Raw genomic sequence first — 22,433 nt, 5'->3', positions numbered from 1 at the left:
CCCTGTACCAATGTCCTCAAGGGTCTTCCTCAGTTTCTTTTCTATTAGCTTCAGAGTGTCTGGCTTTATGTGGAAATCCTTGATCCATTTTTTTTGTTGTTTTTTGTTTTGTTTTGTTTTGTTTTGAGGTTTTCTGGGCAGTGTCAAGGCCACAGATAATAACTAATAACATACTCCTTTTTTCCATTGTGTCAAATATCGGTGTTTCAGGCCTGATTTATCCATTTAGAACATTGCATCACTGAGCATGGAGGTGTTCGCCTTTAATCCAAGCACAGAAGAGACAGAGGCAAGGGGATCTATATGAGTTTGAGGCTAGCCTGGTCCACATAGCACGTTCCAGTACAGCCTAGAGTACATAGAGAGACCCTGTCTCAAAAAAAGGAAGAAAGAGCAAGAGTGAGAGAGCTGTGGTTTGGAAGAAAATGGCCCCCATAGGCTCAGAGGAAGTAGCACTATTAGGAAGTATGGTCTTGTTGGAGGAAATGTGACCCTGGGGACAGGCTCTGAGATGTAAGATGCTCAAGCCAGGCCCAGTGAGGCACTCTTTTCCTCCTGTCTGCTGATCCAGATGTAGAACTCTTGGCTTCTTCCTAGCACCATGTCTGTCTGTGTGCCACCATGATCCTCCCATGATGATAATGGACTAAACCCTTAATCTTCAAGCCAACTCCAAGTAAATGCTTTCCTTTATAAGAGTTGCCATGATCATGGTGTCTGTTTACAATAAAAGAAAGCCTAAGACGGAAGAATGGAAAGAAGGAAGGAAGGACGGAAGCAAGTAAGAAAATAAGGAAGAAAGAAGGAAATTACATGACTAAAACCTCCCTTCCTTCATTTGAATCTAAAAACTAGTAGTCATTTATATGAAAATTTTCCATAACATTCTAGTATCTAACATTAATATTTTATTTTAAGCCACTTTGAAATATCTTGTATTTTGAAGTGTTTTAGGAATACTTTTGACATAAACCACTGAGATTATCACACAAATAACAATCAGAATGTTTTCTGCTGGGCCTGATGGCACGTGCCTTTTTTCCACAGCATTCAGGAAGAGAATCAGGCACATAGATCTCTGTGAATTCTGAACAACAAAGCAAGTGTCAGGCCAGCCAGGGCTGAAGAGTGAGACCCTATCTCAGAAAAACAAAACAAACACATTTCATGATATTACACTCACTTTTCTTTATAGGATATGTACTTATTGTATTTATTTCCTGTTTTAAGTGATAAATGTTGGTCTCAACCACTAAATTAGTTTTATAGCAAGATTTCTTAAAGCACATTGTGGTGTAGTGCTGGAATGTTTGCTCTCTGTAAGTAGAAGCAGGAAACTTCCAGCAAGTTCAAAGTCAATCCCAGCAAGTCTCAAGTCAGCCAGAGCTACATAGAAAACAAACAAGAGTCTCTAGTGTTATAACTGAGTGTTTTTCTATGGCCTAAGAACCATCACACCGAATAAAATGTAATTAGAATATTTAGAGTCTGCAGGAGCCCATTTACTCGAGATATATAACTTTGTAACCAAATTACTAACAAATTCAATGGTACTTGGGAATTTGCTTGTAAAGCTCCTAGGGTAAGAGCTGCTGGCTGCTCCACCAGTGAAACCACACAAGAAAAATTGGATAGAAACAGAGCTTGCTGTCCATACCAGGCCAGAGAAAATGGTGCGCTCTGAGCACCTTAGGAGCAAACTGATAGGGAGCTCCCAAGGCTTCAGAGCATGTGGTGGATGTGAGTGCTGGGAATTGAGCCCAGGTTCTACAGGAAGTAGGTGAGCATTGCTGGTTTCCTTGAGGATAAGGATGAATGGATGCAAGCCTTTTGGTGCAGTAGCCAAGGTTTCACATTTACCTTTACTTGCTGAAGGCTGGAATTCTGTTTCTTCTCCTTTTATCTACTGATAATCACTTATGAACCAACACAGCTTTGATTTAAGGTCTTCTATTTACCTTAATTCCATTATTAAAATTATACATTTCACTCTAGAGAGATGGCTCAGCAGTTAAGAGCACTTTGCAATGTCCTGAGTTCAACTCCCAGCAACCGCATGGTGGCTCACAACCATCTGTAATGGAGTATCCTCTCCTGTGGTGTGTATGAAGACAGATCTAGTGTACCGTATATGTTAAGCAAATAATTCTTAGAAAACTTAGACATTTCAAAGCTGAGGAAGTGATTCACTGGGAAAGAACCTTGGCTGTTCTTCCAGAGGACCCTTGTTCAGTTCCCAGCACTCACATGGCTGTGCATAACTGTTTGTAACTGTAATTCCAAGAGATCCAACACCCTCCCACAGACAAAACATCATTGCATATGAAATAAAAATAAACAAGTTGAAAAGAATAAACTACCTAAGCTGTCATGATGCATACCTTTAATCCCAGCACTTGCAGGAAAGAATCTAGCAGTTCTCTGAGTTACAGGCTAGCTTGGTCTATATAAGTGCATTCTAGGACATCCAGCATTACATAAAGAAACCCTGTCTCAAAAAAAATCCTCAAAAATACACATTTCAGAATAAAACAGGCTATGTGTATCCTTTGTTAGGTGGATATCTTTAGTGTTTCATTTCAGCCCCTGTACTCACAAGGACGTCTCATAGATGGTAAATGTGTGGTATAGGCTTGGAAGACCACAAAGTTATATACCAGATAGGATCTCTTCCCAGTATTTCCTGTCTCCATCAAAGAAAGACTTCAGAAATGAGACAAAGTAAGGAATTTGGGTGAAGATTGTTACAGGACAAAGGTTCCCACTCCAGAGGTGGATCAGGTTTATTTTTGGTGTTAGTGGTTGGGTGGTGTTTCAAGTCAGGGCTTTTCCATATAACCATGACTAACCTGGAACTTGCTCTGTAGACCAGGCTGGTCTTGAGTAAGAGATACTTGCCTGACTCTGTCTCCCAAATATTGGGATTAAAGGTATGCACCTCCCCCACTGGATATTTCAGGTTTCTTGAATTAGTTACATCTTGGGATTTTTTTGGTAGTCCACCTTATAGGAAAACTTTAAGATGGGGAAATTGTGCATTGAAGTTTAGGAAAGATGAAAAATCTAGGAATGGGATTGGCATTTTCAAAATAGGCTTTAGTTCCCTTTCCTACACTGATGGGTTCAGATGCTGATGTGCCATAGTATTGATGGGAACTGCACATTGTAAAGGCAAAGGTTATGTACAAAGAATTTTAATAAAGCAGAGAATGGTTGACAATCACCTTGGTCAGTCTTGCTGGTCCCAGCAGGTCTGGGTGGTCTAACTGGGATATGCTCACTACACCAGCCTCTGTTCACTGTGCCATTTATCCCTTGTTTTAACCAGCACCTATCTTCATCATTACATCAGTTTGACATTTTGATTTCAAAGTTCCTACAGTGTTGTTGCTCCAAATGTCAGATGGTGACATAATCTCTCACTAGTAGCTGAGTATGCTGATTCCTTGTAAAGTGTGTCTGGTTCCTATGTGTATGGGGTTCAGGCTGTTGCTGCTTGAGAGTTAGGGCATGTGAACCTTGAACCCAGTTATGACTTTGATGTTGAGTGGGAAAAGAATTTTCAAAGCAGGAAGATTTTAAAACAGGAAACATCTCAAGGAAAGCTGCTACAGAAGGGTTTTGACAGGCTCCTCCAATTTCCTACTGAGCCAGCTGTAGTAAACATAGCATTTAAGGCATGTTTGTGTAACCGAAGTCTGCTGCAGATCTTGCTTCATTCCCAAGGAACCCATACAGTGTGAATGACATGTCCTCAGTGGAGGGTTGCAGAGTATTAATCTGTATATGCAAGAAGATTGTATCACTTCCCTGTATCTGAGAAAAATATTTGTGTCCTATTCAGGGAACAGAGAATGTATTTTGGCAAAGTTGTTTGACCAAGCAAGCACAACATAGACAATAAATAGTCATTTGCAGAGTTGTTTGTGTAATATTTGTTTCTCATTGCAAAGGAATAGATATCTACAGTAGAACATTTTAATTACATATAGTGAATCTGTACAAAAATGTCCAGCTAGGAGTGATACCGATGAACTCTCTCATCATGTCCTCTGAGCCTGTTTCATATTTTCTAATTTATTGTGTTTTTAAAGTGTCTGACTGTTTATGTGACAGAGTTCAGAGGAGCACATCCCGTCCTCTTGGGCTGGAGTTAAGACAGCTGTGAGTCACCATGTAGGTGCTGGGAACTGAACCTGGATCCTCTGGAAGGGCAGCAAACACCCTTAACTGCTAGGTCATCTCTGCAGGCCAGTTCCATTTCATTTTCTTGTTTTGTCCTGGGTGCTGGGATTAGAGGCAGAGACCACCATGTCCTGCTTTAAATTTTGCTCTTTTACAAGACATGTAATTGTTCTTTTGAGCTTTCATCTTGGTTTTTGTTTCTAAAGATGTATTTACTTTTATTTCCCATGTGTGGGCCTGAGTGGATGTTTGTATGCCTTGTGCACTGAACCTGGAGGTCACTGACTAATAGGTTGGCTGACCATAGCTCTGCTGTTACAGAAACTTTCTTGAAACATTGCATCATGGCAGAGAGGGTCTGTGATTGGACAAGGAAAAATGGGACTGATCTAGGGGTTACAGAGGAAGGGCTTGCAGGTGTCCACAGAGTGAGGAGTGGGCAGGAATTGATGAACAATGGCTTGTGACATGTTCTCTGTATGTTTCATGAGTTTACAAATATCTGGATAAGATTGTTAGCATTGTAAATTGGCATGTTGAAATTGTTTATACTGTACTTAAATCTAATTGGCTAGCTAATCAAGCATTAAGAGTTATGATTTACTTGGTTTCTGGAATGTGGGTCAGCCATGGTGGAGAGCTGGTGGACCGTGGGGTGTGTGGGATTTGTATGGAATATGGTGGGACCCTGTTGGGACAATAGTGTTGTAACCACCAGTTGCAATAACAGAACAGGACCATGGCTGTCAGAGCAGAGGCCACTATAGAGATTTCGAAGTGTTCTGGAGCAGACACAGAAAGCTGACAGGTTCATTTTAATATTTCCCACAGCATTCTGCCTCCCAGTCCTGGGGCTCCAGGCATTTCTGCCATGCCTGGATTCTAACACAAATGCTAAGGATCCAAACTCAAGTCATCATGCATATATAGCAAGCACTTTATCCACTGATGGCCAGTAGTGTGCTGGTTTTCAGGCCCAGGAATGATCACTGCTCAGAGCACTACATGGGATCCACAAAACTCATGATGGAATATTCTAAAAGCATGAGGGACTGATTCCAATGAACAGACTCCAAGCTTCTTGGAGCATGGAAATCATAAATGTAACACCATGCATATACTTGCAGGCCCACTTTGCTCCTCCATAGACTCAATTTCCTTTCCTGAAGGCCAGCTACATCGAATGGAACACCATGTGAATAGGAAGAGAGACGTCCTGTAAAAGAACAGAGCCTTCTGTAGTACAACTGCGGTTGGATACTTCACATTCTTACTGAATTTGACTGTCTGGAACATTCTCCCTGAGGATTGCAGCATCCCCAAACATCTTTAAGCTACAGCTTTGTGGCCCAGCAAAGGTGCCCATCCATGGGTCTCTTATGCTGCCAGGCCTCGGTGCTGTTTTCCACAGATGGTGCTATTAATAGCATTGCAGACTTTGGTTTCAGTGGAGAGGCTCTCAGGGATTTGTCCTGGAAATAGAGATGACAGGAAGTTACCAGAAGTTTCTTGGTCATTGGAATACCCTGACAGGTTTATGGTTCACAAGGATGTGTTATGAACAAGGCTCTTTCAGTTCAACAATCCAAATGTTCTTCCCCTGCCATTTGACATGGGGTATAGCCAGGATCTGAAATATTTGACACCTCTAGTACTCTAATAGCGTGTTAATGACATTGACAAAGTTGTGCCCAAGTCACTGAGGGACGCCCAGTAGAACTCTAAGTAGTGCAGAACCGATGCAGAGAAACAGGAGAGACTTTTAATTTGAGTCAGACTCTTATCACAAACCTTCCCACTGCTCAGGAGAGGAGCTTGACCCAGCGCCTAGGGGGTTTGATGTTTTTATATAGCATAGTCAAGGATTCTTTGCATTTTAGGGTGACAGGGAGAGGTGACAAGGTAATTCATTTTTCAAACATGATATTGTTTGCTCAGGCAATTGGACAGAATCATGCAACTGGGAAGAGGACCTCTCCTGACCTGAGAAGTAACTTTTTGGTGCTATCAGGAACTAGTGTGTTTTCACAACTGGCCACAGCTGTCTGGGATGCTTGATTGCCCTCCTCTCATGGTCCATACATGGGACCCTTATCTCTCCAAGGATGTTTGGTCTTTGCTTTTCCCCCAAGTACAGGAGCCAACCTCACTGGGAAGCGCTTAGCCTTTCATCAGTGAGAGTGCCAGCCTCTGATACAAGGGCGGTGGTGGGGGCAGAGGGTGCCCTTCCTCTATTCTCAAGCCAGCATCTGCTGTTCCCTGGGGTTTGATTTTAGGGGGTGCCTCTGTGAAAACGGGGATAGTAATACCCAGTGCTAGGGCTGTAGGGTCATAGCAGTATTGTTGCAGATGGAAAATACTCAGACTCAGACACAAGTACCCCAGGCTAGCTTCAGACTTACTGTGTAACTGAGGATTGTCTTGAACTTGTGATCTCCCTGCCCCTGCCTCCCCAGGGCTGGATTTGTAAGAATGCACAAACATGCCTGGTTCATGTGTGCTGAGGATCAATCCCAGGGTTCTATGCACGTTAGGCAAGCTTGAGAACACGAGGCTGTATCCCCAGTCCCTTAGCTCAGCATTTTCAAGTGCAGTCTTTAAAAAGTGTTTACTTGGGAGTGGGGTGGAGTGGAGTGGGGTGGAGTGGGCTCAACAGTTAACATCTCTCGTGGCTCTTGCACAGGACCCAGGTTTGGTTCCCAGAGCCTGGGGTGCAGATGGCAGCTCCCCATAATTCCAGTTCCAATGGATCCAGCGCCCTCTTCTGACTTCTGAGGGTTGTGGTCATCCAAGTGGTACACATACATACATATGTGCAGACACAACACTTCTACACAGAAGATAAATCTAGAGCTTGTTGTAATTGTTTGAGAACTTTGATCTGTGTATAGGTTGAAAAGCATTGCTTTGTTCTGGCTTTGTTTATATTTTCTCATGCTTATTGACTATTTGCATATTACTTGTAAATTGTGTACATTTGTTTATTTTCTAGGGGAAATGTGATGGGCTCTCTATCCTCACTATGTGCATAGAGCTTTTTCAATGACAATTGCTCTGAATTTTGATATTCCTTGCTCTTTAGTTGTGTGCCTTTTGGTTTTCTTGCTTTTGTTTTTGTTTTTCAAGACAGGATCTCCCTGTATAGCTCTTGCTGCCCTGAAAGTCACTCTGTATAGCAGGCTAGCCTGGAACTGTGACTTGCCTTCCTCTGCAGGGATTAAGGTTTGTGCACAACTGCCTGGCTTAGTGCTTATCTTACTGACACACATCAGTTTTAAATTTCTAAACAGCACCAACTATACCACTCTCTCTTCTTTGTAATTTCTGATAGATTGCTCAGTTTCAAAATCTCTTGGGCTTTTGTCTTTGTAATTTCCTCATTCATTTTAGTTTTAAACTTGCCTCAAATCTCTGCAATGTACGCTGTTTTGTGTAGACACACTTTTTTTAAATTTTTTTATTTTTTATTGGATATTTTCTTTATTTACATTTCAAATGTTATCCACTTTCCTGGTTTTCCCTCTGAAAACACCCTATCCCTGCCCCTTCACCACCCCCCTGCTCACCAACCCACCCACTCCTGATTCCCTGTTCTAGCATTACCCTATACTGGGGCATCCAGCCTTCTCAGGACCTAGGGCCTCTCCTCTCTTTGATGTCCAACAAAGCCATCCTCTGCTACATATGCAGCTGGAGCCATGGGTCCCTCCATGTGTACTCTTTGGTTGGTAGTTTAGTCCCTGGGAGCTCTGGGGGTACTGGTTGGTTCGTAGTGTTGTTCCTTCTATGGGACTGACAGCTACTCCAGTTCATTGAGTCCTTTCTCTAGCTCCTGCACTGGGGACCTTGTGCTCAGTCCAATGGTTGGCTGAGAGCACCCATCTCTGTATTTATCAGGTACTGGCAGAATGTCTCAGGAGACAGGTATATCAGACTCCTGTCAGCAAACACTTGTTGGTATCCACAATAGTTTCTGGTTTGGGTGATTGTATATGGGATGGAACCCCAGGTGGGGCAGTCTCTGGATGGCCTTTCCTCTGTCTCTGTATCTCCTCCCATGGGTATTTTACTCCCCCTTCTAAGAGGGACCAAAGTATTTATACTTTGCTATTCCTTCTTTTTGAGCTTCATTTGATCTGTGAATTGTATCTTGGGTATTCCAAGCTTCTGGGCTAATATCCATTTATCAGTGAGTACATACCATGTGTGTTCTTTTGTGATTGGTTACCTCACTCAGGATGATATTTTCTAGTTCCATCCATTTGCCTAGGAATTTTATGAATTCCTTCTTTTTAATAACTGAGTAGTATTCCATTGTGTAAATGTACCATATTTTCTGTAACCATTCCTCTGTTGAGGGACATCTGGGTTCTTTCCAGCTCAAGGCTGCTATGAACATAGTGGAACATCATGAGTCCTTATTACATGTTGGAGCATCATCTGGGTATATGCCCAGAAGGGGTATAGCTGGGTCCTCTGATAATACTATGTGCAATTTTCTGATGTACCGCCAAATTGATTTCCAGAGTGGTTTTACCAGCTTGCAATCCCACCAACCATGGAGGAGTGTTGCTTTTTCTCCACATCCTTGCAGCATCTGCTGTCACCTGAATTTTTGATCTTAGCCATTCTGACTGGTGTGAGGTAGAATCTCAAGGGTGTTTTGATTTGCATTTCCTTGATTTCTAGGGATGTTGAACATTTCTTTAGTTGTTTCTCAGCCATTCGGTATTCCTCAGTTGAGGATTCTTTGTTTATCTCTTTACCCCATTTTTTGATAGGGTTATTTGGTTCTCTGGAGTCTAACTTCTAGAGTTCCTTGCATATATTGAATATTACTCCTCTATTGGATGTAGGATTGGTAAAGATCTTTTCCCAGTCTGTTGGTTGCCATTTTGTTCTTTTGACAGTGTCCTTTGCCTTACAGAAGCTTTGCAATTTTGTGAGGTCCCATTTTTTGATTTATTTTATTTTATTTTCTATATTCTTTGTTTATATTCCAAATGTTTTCCTCTTTCTCGGCCCCCCCCCCATATGTCCCATAAGCCCTCTTCTCTCCTCCCATTCCCCAATTACCCCCTCCCATTTCTCTGTCCTGGTACTCCCTTAAAATGCTGGATCAAGCCTTTCCAGGACAAGGGCCCTCTCCTTCCTTCCTTCTTGGGAATCATTTGATATGCTAATTGTGTCTTGAGTATTCAGAGCTTCTGGGCTAATTAATATCCACTTATCAGTGATTGCATTCCATGTGTATTCTTTTGTGCTTGGGTTACCTCACTTAGGATGATATTTTCCAGTTCCAAACATTTACCTAAAAATTTCATGAATTCATTGTTTTTAATTGCTGAGTAATATTCCATTGTGTAAATATAACACATTTTCTGTATCCATTCCTCCACTGAGGGACATCTGGGTTCTTTCCATTTTCTGGCTATTATAAATAAGGCTGCTATGAACATAGTGGAGCATGTGTCCTCATTGCATGCTGAAGAATCCTCTGGATATATGCCCAGGAGTGGTATAGCGGGGTCCTCTGGAAGTGTCATGCCCAGTTTTCTGAGGAACCGCCACACTGATTTCTAGAGTGGTTGTACCATCTTACAATCCCACCAGCAGTGGAGGAGTGTTCCTCTTTCTCCACATCCTCGCCAATACCTGCTATCTCCTGAGTGTTTAACCTTAGCCATTCTGACTGGTGTGAGGTGAAATCTCAGGGTTGTTTTGATTTGCATTTCCCTAATGACTAATGATGTTGAACATTTCTTAAGCTGCTCAGCCATCTGAATTTCTCCAGGTGAAAATTCTTTGTTTTGCTATGTACCCCATTTTTAATAGGGTTATTTGGTTCTCTGGGGTCTACCTTCTTGAGTTCATTGTATATATTGAATATTAGCCCTCGGTTGGATGTAGGGTTGGTAAAGATATTTTCCCAATTTGTTGGTTGCTGTTTTCTCCTTTTGACAGTGTTCTTTGCCTCACAGAAACTTTGTAATTTTATGAGATCCCATTTGTCAATTCTTGATCTTAGAGCATAAGCTATTGGTGTACTGTTCAGGAACTTTTTCCCTGTGCCCATGTCCTCAAAGGTCTTCCCCAGTTTCTTTTCTATTAGTTTCAGTGTGTCTGATTTTATGTGGAGGTCCACTTGGCGTTGAGCTTAGTACAAGGAGATAAGAATGGATCAATTTTCATTCTTCTGCATGCTGACCTCCAATTGAACCAGCACTATTTGTTGAAAAGGCTATCTTTTTTCCATTGTATGGTTTCTGCTCCTTTGTCAACCATGGGTGTGTGTGTGTGCATTTCTGGATCTTCAATTCTATTCCATTGGTCCACTTGCCTGTTCCTGTGCCAATACCATGCAGTTTTTAACACTATTGCTCTGTAGTATTGCTTGAGGTCTGGGATACTGAATTCCCCTGAAGTTCTTTTAATGTTGAGAATAGTTTTAGCTATTCTGGGTTGTTTGTTATTCCAGATGAATTTGAGAATTGCTTTTTCTAACTCTGTGAAGAACTGAGTTGGGATTTTGATGGGGATTGTGTTGAATCTATAGATTGCTTTTGGCAAGATGGCCATTTTAACTATATTAATCCTGCCAATCCACAAGCACGGCAGATTTTTCCATTTTCTGAGGTCTTTTTAGATTTCCTTCTTCAGAGACCTGAGGTTCTTGTCATATAGATCTTTCACTTGTTTGGTTAGAGTTACACCAAGATACTTTATATTGTTTGTGGCTATTGTGAAGGGTGTCATTTCCCTACTTCTTTCTCAGCCTGCTTATCCTTTGAGTATAGGAAGGCAACTTAGTTGCTTGAATTGATTTTATACCCAGCCACTTTGCTGAAGTTGTTTATCAGCTGTAGGAATTCTCTGATGGAGTTTTTTGGGTCACTTAAGTATATTATCATATCATCTGCAAATAGTGGTAGTTTGACTTCTTCCTTTCCAATTTGTATCCCTTTGACCTCCTCATGTTTTCTACTTGCTCTAGCTAGAACTTCAAGTACTATATTGAAAAGATATGGAGAGAGGGGGAAGCCTTGTCTAGTCCCTGATTTTAGTGGGATTGCTTCAAATTTCTCTCCATCTAGTTTGATGTTGGCTACTGGTTTGCTGTATATTACTTTTATTATGTTTAGGTATTGGCCTTGAATGCTTATTCTTTCCAAGACCTTTAACATGAAAGTATGCTGAATTTTGCCAAATGCCTTTTGGGCATCATGTGGATTTTTTTTTGTTTCAGAAGCTCTTGGGCTTTTCTCTTTGCAATTTTCTCATTCATTTTAGTTTTAAACTTGCCTCAAATCTCTGCGGATATATGGTGTTTTGTGTAGACACACATTATCTCTGATTTTTCTTGATAACTGGCTAGTTTCTAAATATTTTATAATGCTCAGCCATCTTTTTTAATTACAATTCATTTTTCTTTATGATCATTGATTTATGTTTTTGCCAAGGACGGACCCAGCCAGGGGGATCATGACCGAGGGAGAATCAGGGCTTTGGTTCTCAGGAATGGCACAGGTTCAGGGATGACAGACAGAAACAAACACAGGCATGGTTTGAATCTGAATGTATTTAGGAGCTCTCAAGCAAGTGCTTTTATACATGAGGAGTCAGTATTACCATTTCAAAAGATGTATCCAGTGAATCAGGCACAATTATCATAACCATTTGGCACAAGGAAATACAAAATCAATCAGATATAATGTTTCCCATGTAACAGATTTAGAGGATCAATCACAGATAATGTCAATATTCCTGATTAGAATACAGAGTCACTTGTAGTTAACAGCAAACCTTCAAAGAGAGTTCTAAGGTCCTAATGAGTTTCTGAGAGTAATCGTTATCTAACATCTAGCTTTCACCTTGTAAAAACTTGAAATTCATTTTAAAACTGTCCTTAATCAATGCTTTTTGTACCACAGTGTCAGAGCCACCCTCATCTACACAGACATAGCCATATCAATTTACATGTTGTTGGGAGGTTATTTTATGTTGGGAGGTAATTATGTAAATGACTATGAGACAAAGCATTGCAGTTCTTAGAAAAGAGTTTACTGCCAGTGACTCTACTTCAAAGAACAGAATACTTGGCCCAGGCTATTAGTATCATCTTGTGAAAAAGGAAAAGAGGAAATTGAGAGCAAACAAACTGCCTTGAGAACTATGGCTCAGTATTATCCTCTAGCTAGAGAGTTCCACAACCCGTCCCAGGAGACCTCCTCCCTTTGGAGTCTAATGACTCAGTCTGTGGAACTTGTCACACAGAATCTAGTGGAGTTGGTGTGGCAAGTTTTGCCTGCATGTATGTCTCTGTGAGGATGTCAGGTCCTCTGTAACTAGACAGACTGCTCTAAGCTGCCATGTGGGTGCTGGGAATTGAAACCATGTCCTCAGGAATAGCAGTCTGTGTTCTCAACTGCTGAGCCATCTCTCCAGCCACCACACCCACATTTATAGCCTTAATTCTTTTTTTATTAAGTTATTTTATATTCATTAGATGGTCTGTTTATTGACATGTTGTATTTTTTCTTGATTAGATTGTAGTTCCTAGTTTTTTATTAATTACTAGTTTGACATTGAAAAACATCATCAATATGTATATGTTTCCCATCCAAACTCTCTTATTTTTCTTCCTTTTGCAGGTGCTGAGGATTGAACACATGGACTCACAATCATAAGTGGGTAACCTCTCCCATCTACCATCAAGCTTCAGGTTTTTCATCCATCTCTCAGCTCATGTGATGCTCTTTGAGAAAGTGTACACATTAAGCATGTGAAGATAGACACTCTGATATCAGATGACCACAGGGTTCAGAAGACCCTCCAGAAGATTTCTAGGATCTTCTGTCCTTGAGGAATCAATTAGAAACTTCTACTTGCATAACAAGCAAGGACAGCTGATCAGGAAAAATCATACTCCCAAGGGAGGAGTTGAGCTGGAGGAAAAAGATGAGATGGGAAACCACTCTGCCATGAAGGACCCAGGCTCTTCCATCTCCAGGCCGCCCATCATGGTTTGTCTTAATGGGGCTCTTGGTGCAACTTGGATCCTCACACTTACTGGCAAGTTCTTTGCTAACTGAGCCATTTCCCCAACTCTGTGTTGTCTTTTCTATACATCCTCAAACTGCTATAGACAAAAGAGGATTGAGACATTTTCTCTCCTTGAATATGGGCAAAACTGTGTCAGTCTCAGTCTGTGGTGGGGGTCAGCAGTGGACCTGCCTGACGTCCCATTTACAGTAATGCAGAGTAGCTTCAATGACAAGTGTCCTGTGTACATCAATACATTTGTCGGTAGCTAACACTACAGCTCAGCTGCACACTTTTCAACTTAGCTCCACATGTGTTCTCCTTGTACAACCCAAGGTAAAGCAGTGGATACTGTCTGGAACATTCCAACTCCATTGCAGAGGCCCAGAACAGAATAACAATCATGGATGTGCACAATGTATCCAAGGCTTAAGCTGGTGAGCCACGCCCACCACACTTGCTTTTCAGATCACCTCACAAACTGGGTTTAATTGCCATGTCATAAAAGAAATAGGAGACACAAGATGTTGGGAAATGTTAAAATAACTTTAAACTTTACTAGATAAAAATTGCATAAGGAGAACCATAAGATAATGAATATAAAAGTTAAATACAAACTATCACATGCAAAATAGGTTATTCTATAACTGGCAGTATCAACCCTAAATACCAAATGCCCGAGTTCCACAGTGGAAATGCTAATGTAATGGGGGAAAAAAAAACTCAACTTCCATCTTAATATATACCAAAAATTTTAGAGAAAAATTTAAATTGAATAGAACTTTTAAAAAAAAATAAAGAAACAAAAATCAACAATTCATTCCAGTACTCGATGGGACCTGAGATAAAAATGGACATTTGCTATTATATTTGTTATTATAGTTACTTCACATCAACTTCCAAAACTAAGACAGGTCTGGAAAAGACTGAGTCTTTAAATGACCATAGTGCATTTCTTAATAGTCTAGAGTCATGTCATTACTTTGGTTGTAGTTCTACATAATGAACAAGTTCATTCGAGAATGATTCAGAGCAGCACTGGTCTCTGCAACTCATTTTCATTTCTTACACTATTTTCAAGCTTTAAAAAACCCAAATTATGAGTGTGCTCTGGTGAGTCCAGCAGGCCCCGGGCAGGAGCCTTCAGGTGTCTGCTTCAGGATCTGAACAGTCTGGGCCACGGCACTCGGTCTCCAGGAAGTGCAAGGGGCCTGTTGTGCACCTGGAGGCAGGCTGGGAAGACACAGCTTGCTCTGGTGGGTCAGGCCCCACAGAGCTTAGGTTCCAGTCCTGAGGCCTCTGGCGGGAGCAGTCAGATCTCCGCTTCGGGATCCCGAACAGTCTGGGCAACAATACCACATCACATCTCCAGGCCCTGCAAGAGGCCAGAGGGGCACCCGGGAGGCCAGCTGGGAGGAGTCAGTGTGCTCTGTTGAGTCGAGCAGGCCCTGGCTGGGAGCCTTCAGGTCTCTGCTTTGGGATCTGAACAGCCTGGGCCACAGCACCCTGTCTCCAGGCAGTGCAGGAGGTCAACTGTGCACCAGAGGCCAGCTGGGAAGAGGCAGCTTGCACTGGTGAGTCCAGCATTGACAACAAGACCAACTAACACCAGTGAGAACTAGATAGCAAAAGGCAAATGCAGGAACATCACTAACAGAAATCAAGGCAATATGGCAGCATCTGAACCCAATTCTTCTTTAACAGCATGTCCTGGATAGCCCATCACACCCCATCACACCAGAAAAACAAGATTTGGATTTAAAAATCACTGGTCATGATGCTGTTACAGGAACACATGAAGGACATATTTAAAGAAATTCAGGAGAATATGGATCAAAAGTTAGAAGCCCTTACAAGGGAAACACAAAAATCATTGAAAAAAATTCAGGAGAATACAAAAGCCAATAAGGAGGAAATGCAAAAATTACTTAAAGAAATACAGGAGAACTTTGGTCACCAGGCTGAGATCATAAGAGGAAACACAAAAAATCTCTTAAAGAATTACAGGAAAACAAAAGCAAGTGAAGGAGCTAAGCAAAACCATCCAGGATCTAAAATCAGAAGGAGAAACAACTAAGAAAACTCAAAGGGAGACAACTTTGGAGATAGAAAACCTTGGGAAGAAATCAGGGGACATAGATGCAAATAACAACAACAGAATACAAGAGATAGAAGAAAGAATTTCTGATGCTGAAAATGCCATGAACTCAACAGTTAAAGAAAATGCAAAATTCAAAAAGCTTGTAACCCCAAACATCCAGGAAATCCAGGACAAAATGAGAAGACCAAACCTAAGGATTATAGGCATAGATGAGAGTGAAAATTTACAACTTAAAGGGCCAGCAAATATCTTCAATAAAATTGTGGAAGAAAACTTCCTTAACCTAAAGAGAGAGATGCCCATGAACATACAAGAAGCCTATAGAACTCGAAACAGACCGGACCAGAACAGAAATACCTCCCATCACATAATAATCAAAACCCCAAATGTACTAAACAAAGAAAGAATATTAAAGGCAGTAAGAGAAAAAGGCCAAATAACATATAAAGGAAGACCTATCAGAATTACACCAGACTTCTCACCTGAGACTGTGAAAGCTAGAAGATCCTGGGCAGATCTCATGCAGACTCTAAGAGAACATAAATGCCAGCCAAAACAACTATACCCAGCAAAACTCTCAATCACCATAGATGGAGAAACTAAGATATTCCATGGCAAAACCATGTTTACTCAATATCTATCTACAAACCCAGCCCTACAAAGGATAATAGGAGGAAAACACCAATACAAGGAGGGAAGCTTCACCCTGGAAAAAGCAAGATAGTAACCTTCTTTCATCAAACCCAAGAGAAGATAACCAATCAAATTTAAAAAATAATATCAAAAATGACAGGAAGTAATTATCACTATTCCTTAATATCTCTTAACATCAATGGGCTCAATGCCCCAATAAAAAGACATAGACTAACTGACTGGATACGTAAACAGGACCCTACATTTTGCTGCATACAGGAAACACACCTCAGTGTCAAAGACAAACACTACCTTAGAGTAAAAGGCTGGAAGACAATTTAACAAGCAAATGGGCTCAGGAAACAAGCTGTAATAGTCATTCTAATATCAGATAAAATTGACTTTCAACCCAAAGTCATCAAAAGAGACTCTGAGGGATACTTCTTGTTGGTCAAAGGAAAAATACAACAAGAAGAACTCTCAATCCTTAACATCTATGCTCCAAATGCAAGGGTACCCTCATTCATAAAAGAAACTTTACTAAAGCTGAAAACACACATTGCACCTAACACAATAATTGTGGGTGACTTCAACACTGCACTTTCCTCAATGGACCAATCAGAAAACAGAAACTGAACAAGGACACAGTGAAACTAATTGAAGCTTTGGACCAATTAGATTTAACAGATTATATATATATAGAACATATTATCCTAAAGCAAAAGAATATACCTTTTTCTCAGCACCTCATGGTACCTTCTCCAAAATCAATCATATAACTGATCACAAGACAGACCTCAACAAATATAAGAAGATTGAAATAATCCCATGCCTCCTATCAGATCACTATGGAGTAAAAGTGGTCTTCAATAGCAACAAAAACAACAGAAAATCCACATACACGTGGAAACTGAACAATATTCTACTCAATGATACCTTGGTTAAGGAAGAAATAAAGAAAGAAATTAAAGACTTTTTAGAATTTAATGAAAATGAAGACACAACATACCCAAATCTATGGGACACAATGAAAGCAGTGCTAAGAGGAAAACTCATACCCCTGAGTGCCTCCAAAAAGAAAATGGAAAGAGCATACACTGACAGCTTAAGGACACACCTGAAAGCCCTGGAACAAAAAGAAGCTATTTCACCCAGGAGGAGTAGAAGGCAGGAAATCATCAAACTCAGGGCCGAAATCAATCAAGTAGAAACAAAGAGAACCATACAAAGAATCAACAAAACAAGGAGCTGGTTCTTTGAGAAAATCAACAAGATAGATAAACCCTTAGCCAGACTAACCAAAGGGCACAGAGGCAGTATACAGATTACCAAACTTAGAAATGAAAAGGGAGATATAACAGCAGAAACTGAAGAAATTCAAAAAATCATTAGATCCTACTACAAAAGCCTATACTCAACACAACTGGAGAATCTGGAGGAAATGGACAGTTTTCTAGACAGATATCAGGCACCAAAACTAAATCAGGATCAAATAGATCATCTACACAGTCCCAAAACACCTTAAGAAATAAAAAGGGTCATAGAAAGTCTCCCAACCAAAAAAAGCACGGGACCAGATGGCTTCAGTGAAGAATTCTATCAAACCTTCATAGAAGACCTAACACCAATACTCTTCAAACTATTCCACAAAATAGAAACAGAAGGAACTCTACCCAACTCATTCTATAAAGCCACAATTACGCTGATACCAAAACCACACAAAGATCCAACAAAGAAAGAGAATTTCAGGCCAATTTCCCTTATGAATATTGGTGCAAAAATACTCAATAAAATTCTTGCCAATCGAATCCAAGAACACATCAACACAATCATCCACCATGATCAAGTAGGCTTCATCCCAGGGATGCAGGGATGGTTCAATATAAGGAAATCCATCAATGCAATCCACTACATAAACAAACTCAAAGAAAAAAAACATATGATCATCTCATTAGATGCAGAAAAAGTATTTGACAAAATTCAGCATCCTTTCATGCTAAATGTCTTGGAAAGAACAGGAATTCAGGGCCCATACCTAAACATTGTTAAAGCAATATACAGCAAACTGGTAGCCAACATCAAACTAAATGGAGAGAAACTTGAAGCAATCCCACTAAAATCAGGCACTAGACAAGGCTGTCCTCTCTCTCCATATCTTTCAATATAGTACTTGAAGTTCTAGCTAGAGCAACTAGACAACATAAGGAGGTCAAAGGGATACAAATTGGAAAGGAAGAAGTCAAATTATCACTATTTGCAGATGACATGATAGTCTACTTAAGTGACCCGAAAACTTCCACCAGAGAACTCCTACAGCTGATAAACAACTTCAGCAAAGTGGCTGGTTATAAAATCAACTCAAGCAGATCAGTTGCCTTCCTATACTCAAAGGATAAGCAGGCTGAGAAAGAAGTTAGGGAAATGACACCCTTTACAATAGCCACAAACAATATAAAGTATCTTGGTGTGACTCTAACCAAACAAGTGAAAGATCTATACGACAAGAACCTCAGGTCTCTGAAGAAGGAAATCGAAAAAGACCTCAGAAAATGGAAAAATCTGCCGTGCTCGTGGATTGGCAGGATTAATATAGTTAAAATGGCCATCTTGCCAAAAGCAATCTACAGATTCAACACAATCCCCATCAAAATCCCAACTCAGTTCTTCACAGAGTTAGAAAAAGCAATTCTCAAATTCATCTGGAATAACAAAAAACCCAGGATAGCTAAAACTATTCTCAACAACAAAAGAAATTCTGGGGGAATCAGTATCCCTGACTTCAAGCAATACAACAGAGCAATAGTGTTAAAAACTGCATGGTATTGGCACAGTAACAGGCAAGTGGACCAATGGAATAGAATTGAAGACCCAGAAATGAATCCACATACCTATGGTCACTTGATCTTCGACAAAGGAGCCGAAAACATCCAGTGGAAAAAAGATAGCCTTTTCAACAAATGGTGCTGGTTCAATTGGAGGTCAGCATGCAGAAGAATGTGAATTGATCCATTCTTATCTCCATGTACTAAACTCCACTCCAAGTGGATCAAGGACCTCCACATAAAAACAGACACACTGAAACTAATAGAAAAGAAACTGGGGAAAACCCTTGAGGACATGGGCACAGGGGAAAAGTTCCTGAACAGAACATCAATAGCTTATGCTCTAAGATCAAGAATTGACAAATGGGACCTCATAAAATTACGAGGTTTCTGTAAGGCAAAGGACACTGTTAAAAGGACTAAACGGCAACCAATAAATTGGGAAAAAAATCTTCACCAACCCTATATCTGATAGAGGGATAATATCCAATATATACAAAGAACTCAAGAAGTTAGACCCCAGGGAACCAAATAACCCTATTAAAAATGGGGTACAGATCTAAAAAAAGAGCTTGCGGGGAGTGGGGACCCAGAAAAGGGGAAATCATTTGAAATGCAAATAAAAATATATCAAAAAAAGAATTTTCACCTGAAGAAATTCAGATGACCGAGAGGCACATTAAGAAGTGCTCAACATCATCAGTCATTAGGGAAATGCAAATCAAAACAACCCTGAGATTTGACCTTACACTAGTCAGAATGGCTAAGGTCAAAAACTCAGGCGACAGCAGGTGTTGGCAAGGATGTGGAGAAAGAGGAACACTCCTCCACTGCTGGTGGGATTGTAAGATGATACAACCACTCTGGAAATCAGTCTGGTGGTTCCTAGGAAAACTGGACATGACACTTCTGGAGGACCCTGCTATACCTCTCCTGGGCATATACCCAGAGGATTCCCCAGCATGCAATAAGGACCCATGCTCCACTTTGTTCATAGCAGCCTTATTTATAATAGCTAGAAGCTGTAAAGAACCCAGATGTCCCTCAATGGAGGAATGGATACAGAAAATGTGGCATATTTACACAATGGAATACTATTCAGCAATTAGAAACAATGAATTCACAAAATTTTTAGGCAAATGGTTTGATCTGGAAAATATCATCCTAAGTGAGGTAACCCAATCACAAAAGAATACACATGGAATGCAATCTCTGATAAGTGGATATTAATTAGCCCAGAAGCTCTGAATACTGAAGGCACAAATCTCATAACAAATGACTCCCATGAAGAAGTATGGAGAGGGTCCTGATCCTGGAAAGGATTGATCTAGCATTGGAGGGGAATATAAGGACAGAGAAAAAGGAGGGAGGTGATTGGAGAATGGATGGAGAGAAGAAGGTTTATGGGACATATGGGGAGGGGAGATCTGGAAAAGGGGAAATCATTTGGAATGTAAACAAAGAATATAGAAAATAAAAATATTTAAAAAACCCAAATCACTAAAAAATAAAATAAAAAAGCAACCCTTGCTACTATCCCCAACTTCAATTTAACAACATAAAATTCCAGCATTAGAGATGCTAGTGCACAGCTTCTGCCTCTTCCTGCTAATGTCCCTCCTGTTCTTCAGCAGGAATGTCACTGGGAAGGGCATTCCTTTCAGGAAATCAACAGTTCAAACCAGGTCTAGAGGACTGGAAAGTGAAAATGGACAAAGGGTCCAGCTCAATATTCTTTGGTGTCTTCTTCTCATTTGGTAAATATTGTAAGATGGTCTCACATACAGTCTTCCCTGCCTGTCCCATTGAATCAAGGTATACAATATATCATTTTCTTAAATCGATGACCACCAGGCTCCAATGTAACTTCTGGTGAATCAGCACCAAGATAAGTTCTTTTTCAAAGATATTGATTATGAGAGTCCATCTTTCACAGAACTGAACCACTCACTATGCTTTAGCTTGGAGTAAAAGAATGTGCTAAACACATGGAGAGCTGGGTAGCCTTGGTTTTCATTTCTCTCAACCAGAAGGTTCAATGTAGAAGTTGATGACCTCATCATTGAGGCACTGACCATTCTCCAGGGTCTGGACATCTCCTCAGGTGACTTGCAGTTTGAATCTGCTACTTAGGATTTCCTCTAGAGGTCCTGCATGCAGTGCATTCTTAATTTCCTTCTCCATGTCCGCTGTGATATCAAAGATTTGATCCACTTCTCTGCCCTTTTCTTGGTTTGTGAGAGTGGTTTTCTCTGCCTCAAGTACTGCCATCTTGTTGGGGAGTAAGCTTTCTCTATCGCCACTATCCAAGCTGATTTGACCTAGTGTTCCCTGCAAGTCTGACTCCAAGCTGTTCCCCCTTCTTCCTTAAAGGTTTACACAACCTTTCTTCTCTGTAACAGATTTCTCCTATGAAAAATATTTCTCTCTCTTGTTTTAGAGTCTTCTATGGCAACAAGAGTAGATTGTTCTCAATCTCTCTGAGTTGTTTCTGATCCATGACTGTTCCCTGTCACGCCACCTTTGATTTTTGAGGTGTTGATAAAAATTGGATGAGGCCTGTGTTGGTCAGACCTCAAATGATGTTCACATTGAAGATGTGGAAGAAACTGTCCTTACGTTTCCTTTTGGGGCCTTTGTTCCTTTTCCTCCATGACTGAATAGAGCTGCTTGAGACCTTTACAACCATCAGAAGGTTTCCTCTCAGTTTCAGCCTGCTCTGGAGGACCTTTAGTATACTCTAGGGGTTTTAGTTGTCTTGAACTCTCTTCCTGGGGTTTTTGTACCTGACCCTTGCCAAGCTGTTCTCTCTGAAGCTCTAGGGCTTGATGCTCCTGAGAAGTCTTCAGAGCTTTGCCAAGCTCTTTAAGACCATCTCTGTTCCATCCTGGCACTTGCTTTATGGACCTTGTCCAACAGCTTCAGACTCTGTCTTGTCCCCATTTCATCATGGTATTTCCGTTTTCTCCCTTTTCCTGAAACTTCAGGCTTCATGTCCACCCCAGGCTGTTTAGGTTGCCACATGGAGAACTGCTTCGACTGCTTTGTTGAGGGTGCTGGCTCTAGTATAGTGCTGCCTTTCTAATGTCCAAGAGAAAGCAATCATAGACCTGGCTCCAGGTGGATACTCCTGGGTTGTTTGCCTGGTGTCTGAAGAATCACTTCTTCCAGTAGTTGGTTGGTCCAAGGTCAGAAACCTGTTAGGTTCAGAATAGCTGTTCTTTATAAACAGAGTTGACTTTATAAAGTGAAGGTCAGTCAAAAATGGAGATAATTGAGCTGGTAATATTGGAAAATGATTGGTGAATAGTCAGATGTTGGCACTTCATCAGGGGTCCACTTTGGGAAACTCTGAGGAGTTCTAAGAATATTTCCACAGAACTATCCTTCTAGGGTACTGGTACCAGCTAAATACCCAAAACTTTGAAAATGGACTAATGGTCCTAGTTAATCACTAGTAAGACACCAGGCCTGAACTTAGGTGCTAACGCATTGGAGGAAACCTCACGAATGATGTCTAACTCAGGGGGGTTGCCCTTAGCCACAGCTTTCAAGGTTCCATAGCTGGTCTTGATGTCACTTGAAAGAACCCAAAATCAACATTTTGGAGGGGGGATGCCCTCTCCAAACCCAACCTGGGTCTAGGATTG

The 22,433-nt window shown here is 40.9% G+C and overlaps 1 pseudogene; it reads right to left on the bottom strand.

Annotated features, from left to right (window-relative positions):
* Window positions 1–20,451: 20,451 nt before the first annotated feature.
* On the bottom strand, window positions 20,452–21,179 carry LOC127678117 (sentrin-specific protease 2-like; annotated as a pseudogene).
* Between the last annotated feature and the right edge of the window lie 1,254 nt (window positions 21,180–22,433).

Source organism: Apodemus sylvaticus, chromosome 2 (assembly GCF_947179515.1).
Source record: "Apodemus sylvaticus chromosome 2, mApoSyl1.1, whole genome shotgun sequence".
Classification (NCBI taxonomy): Eukaryota; Metazoa; Chordata; class Mammalia; order Rodentia; family Muridae; genus Apodemus; species Apodemus sylvaticus.
This window is presented reverse-complemented; position numbering and strand designations above follow the sequence as displayed.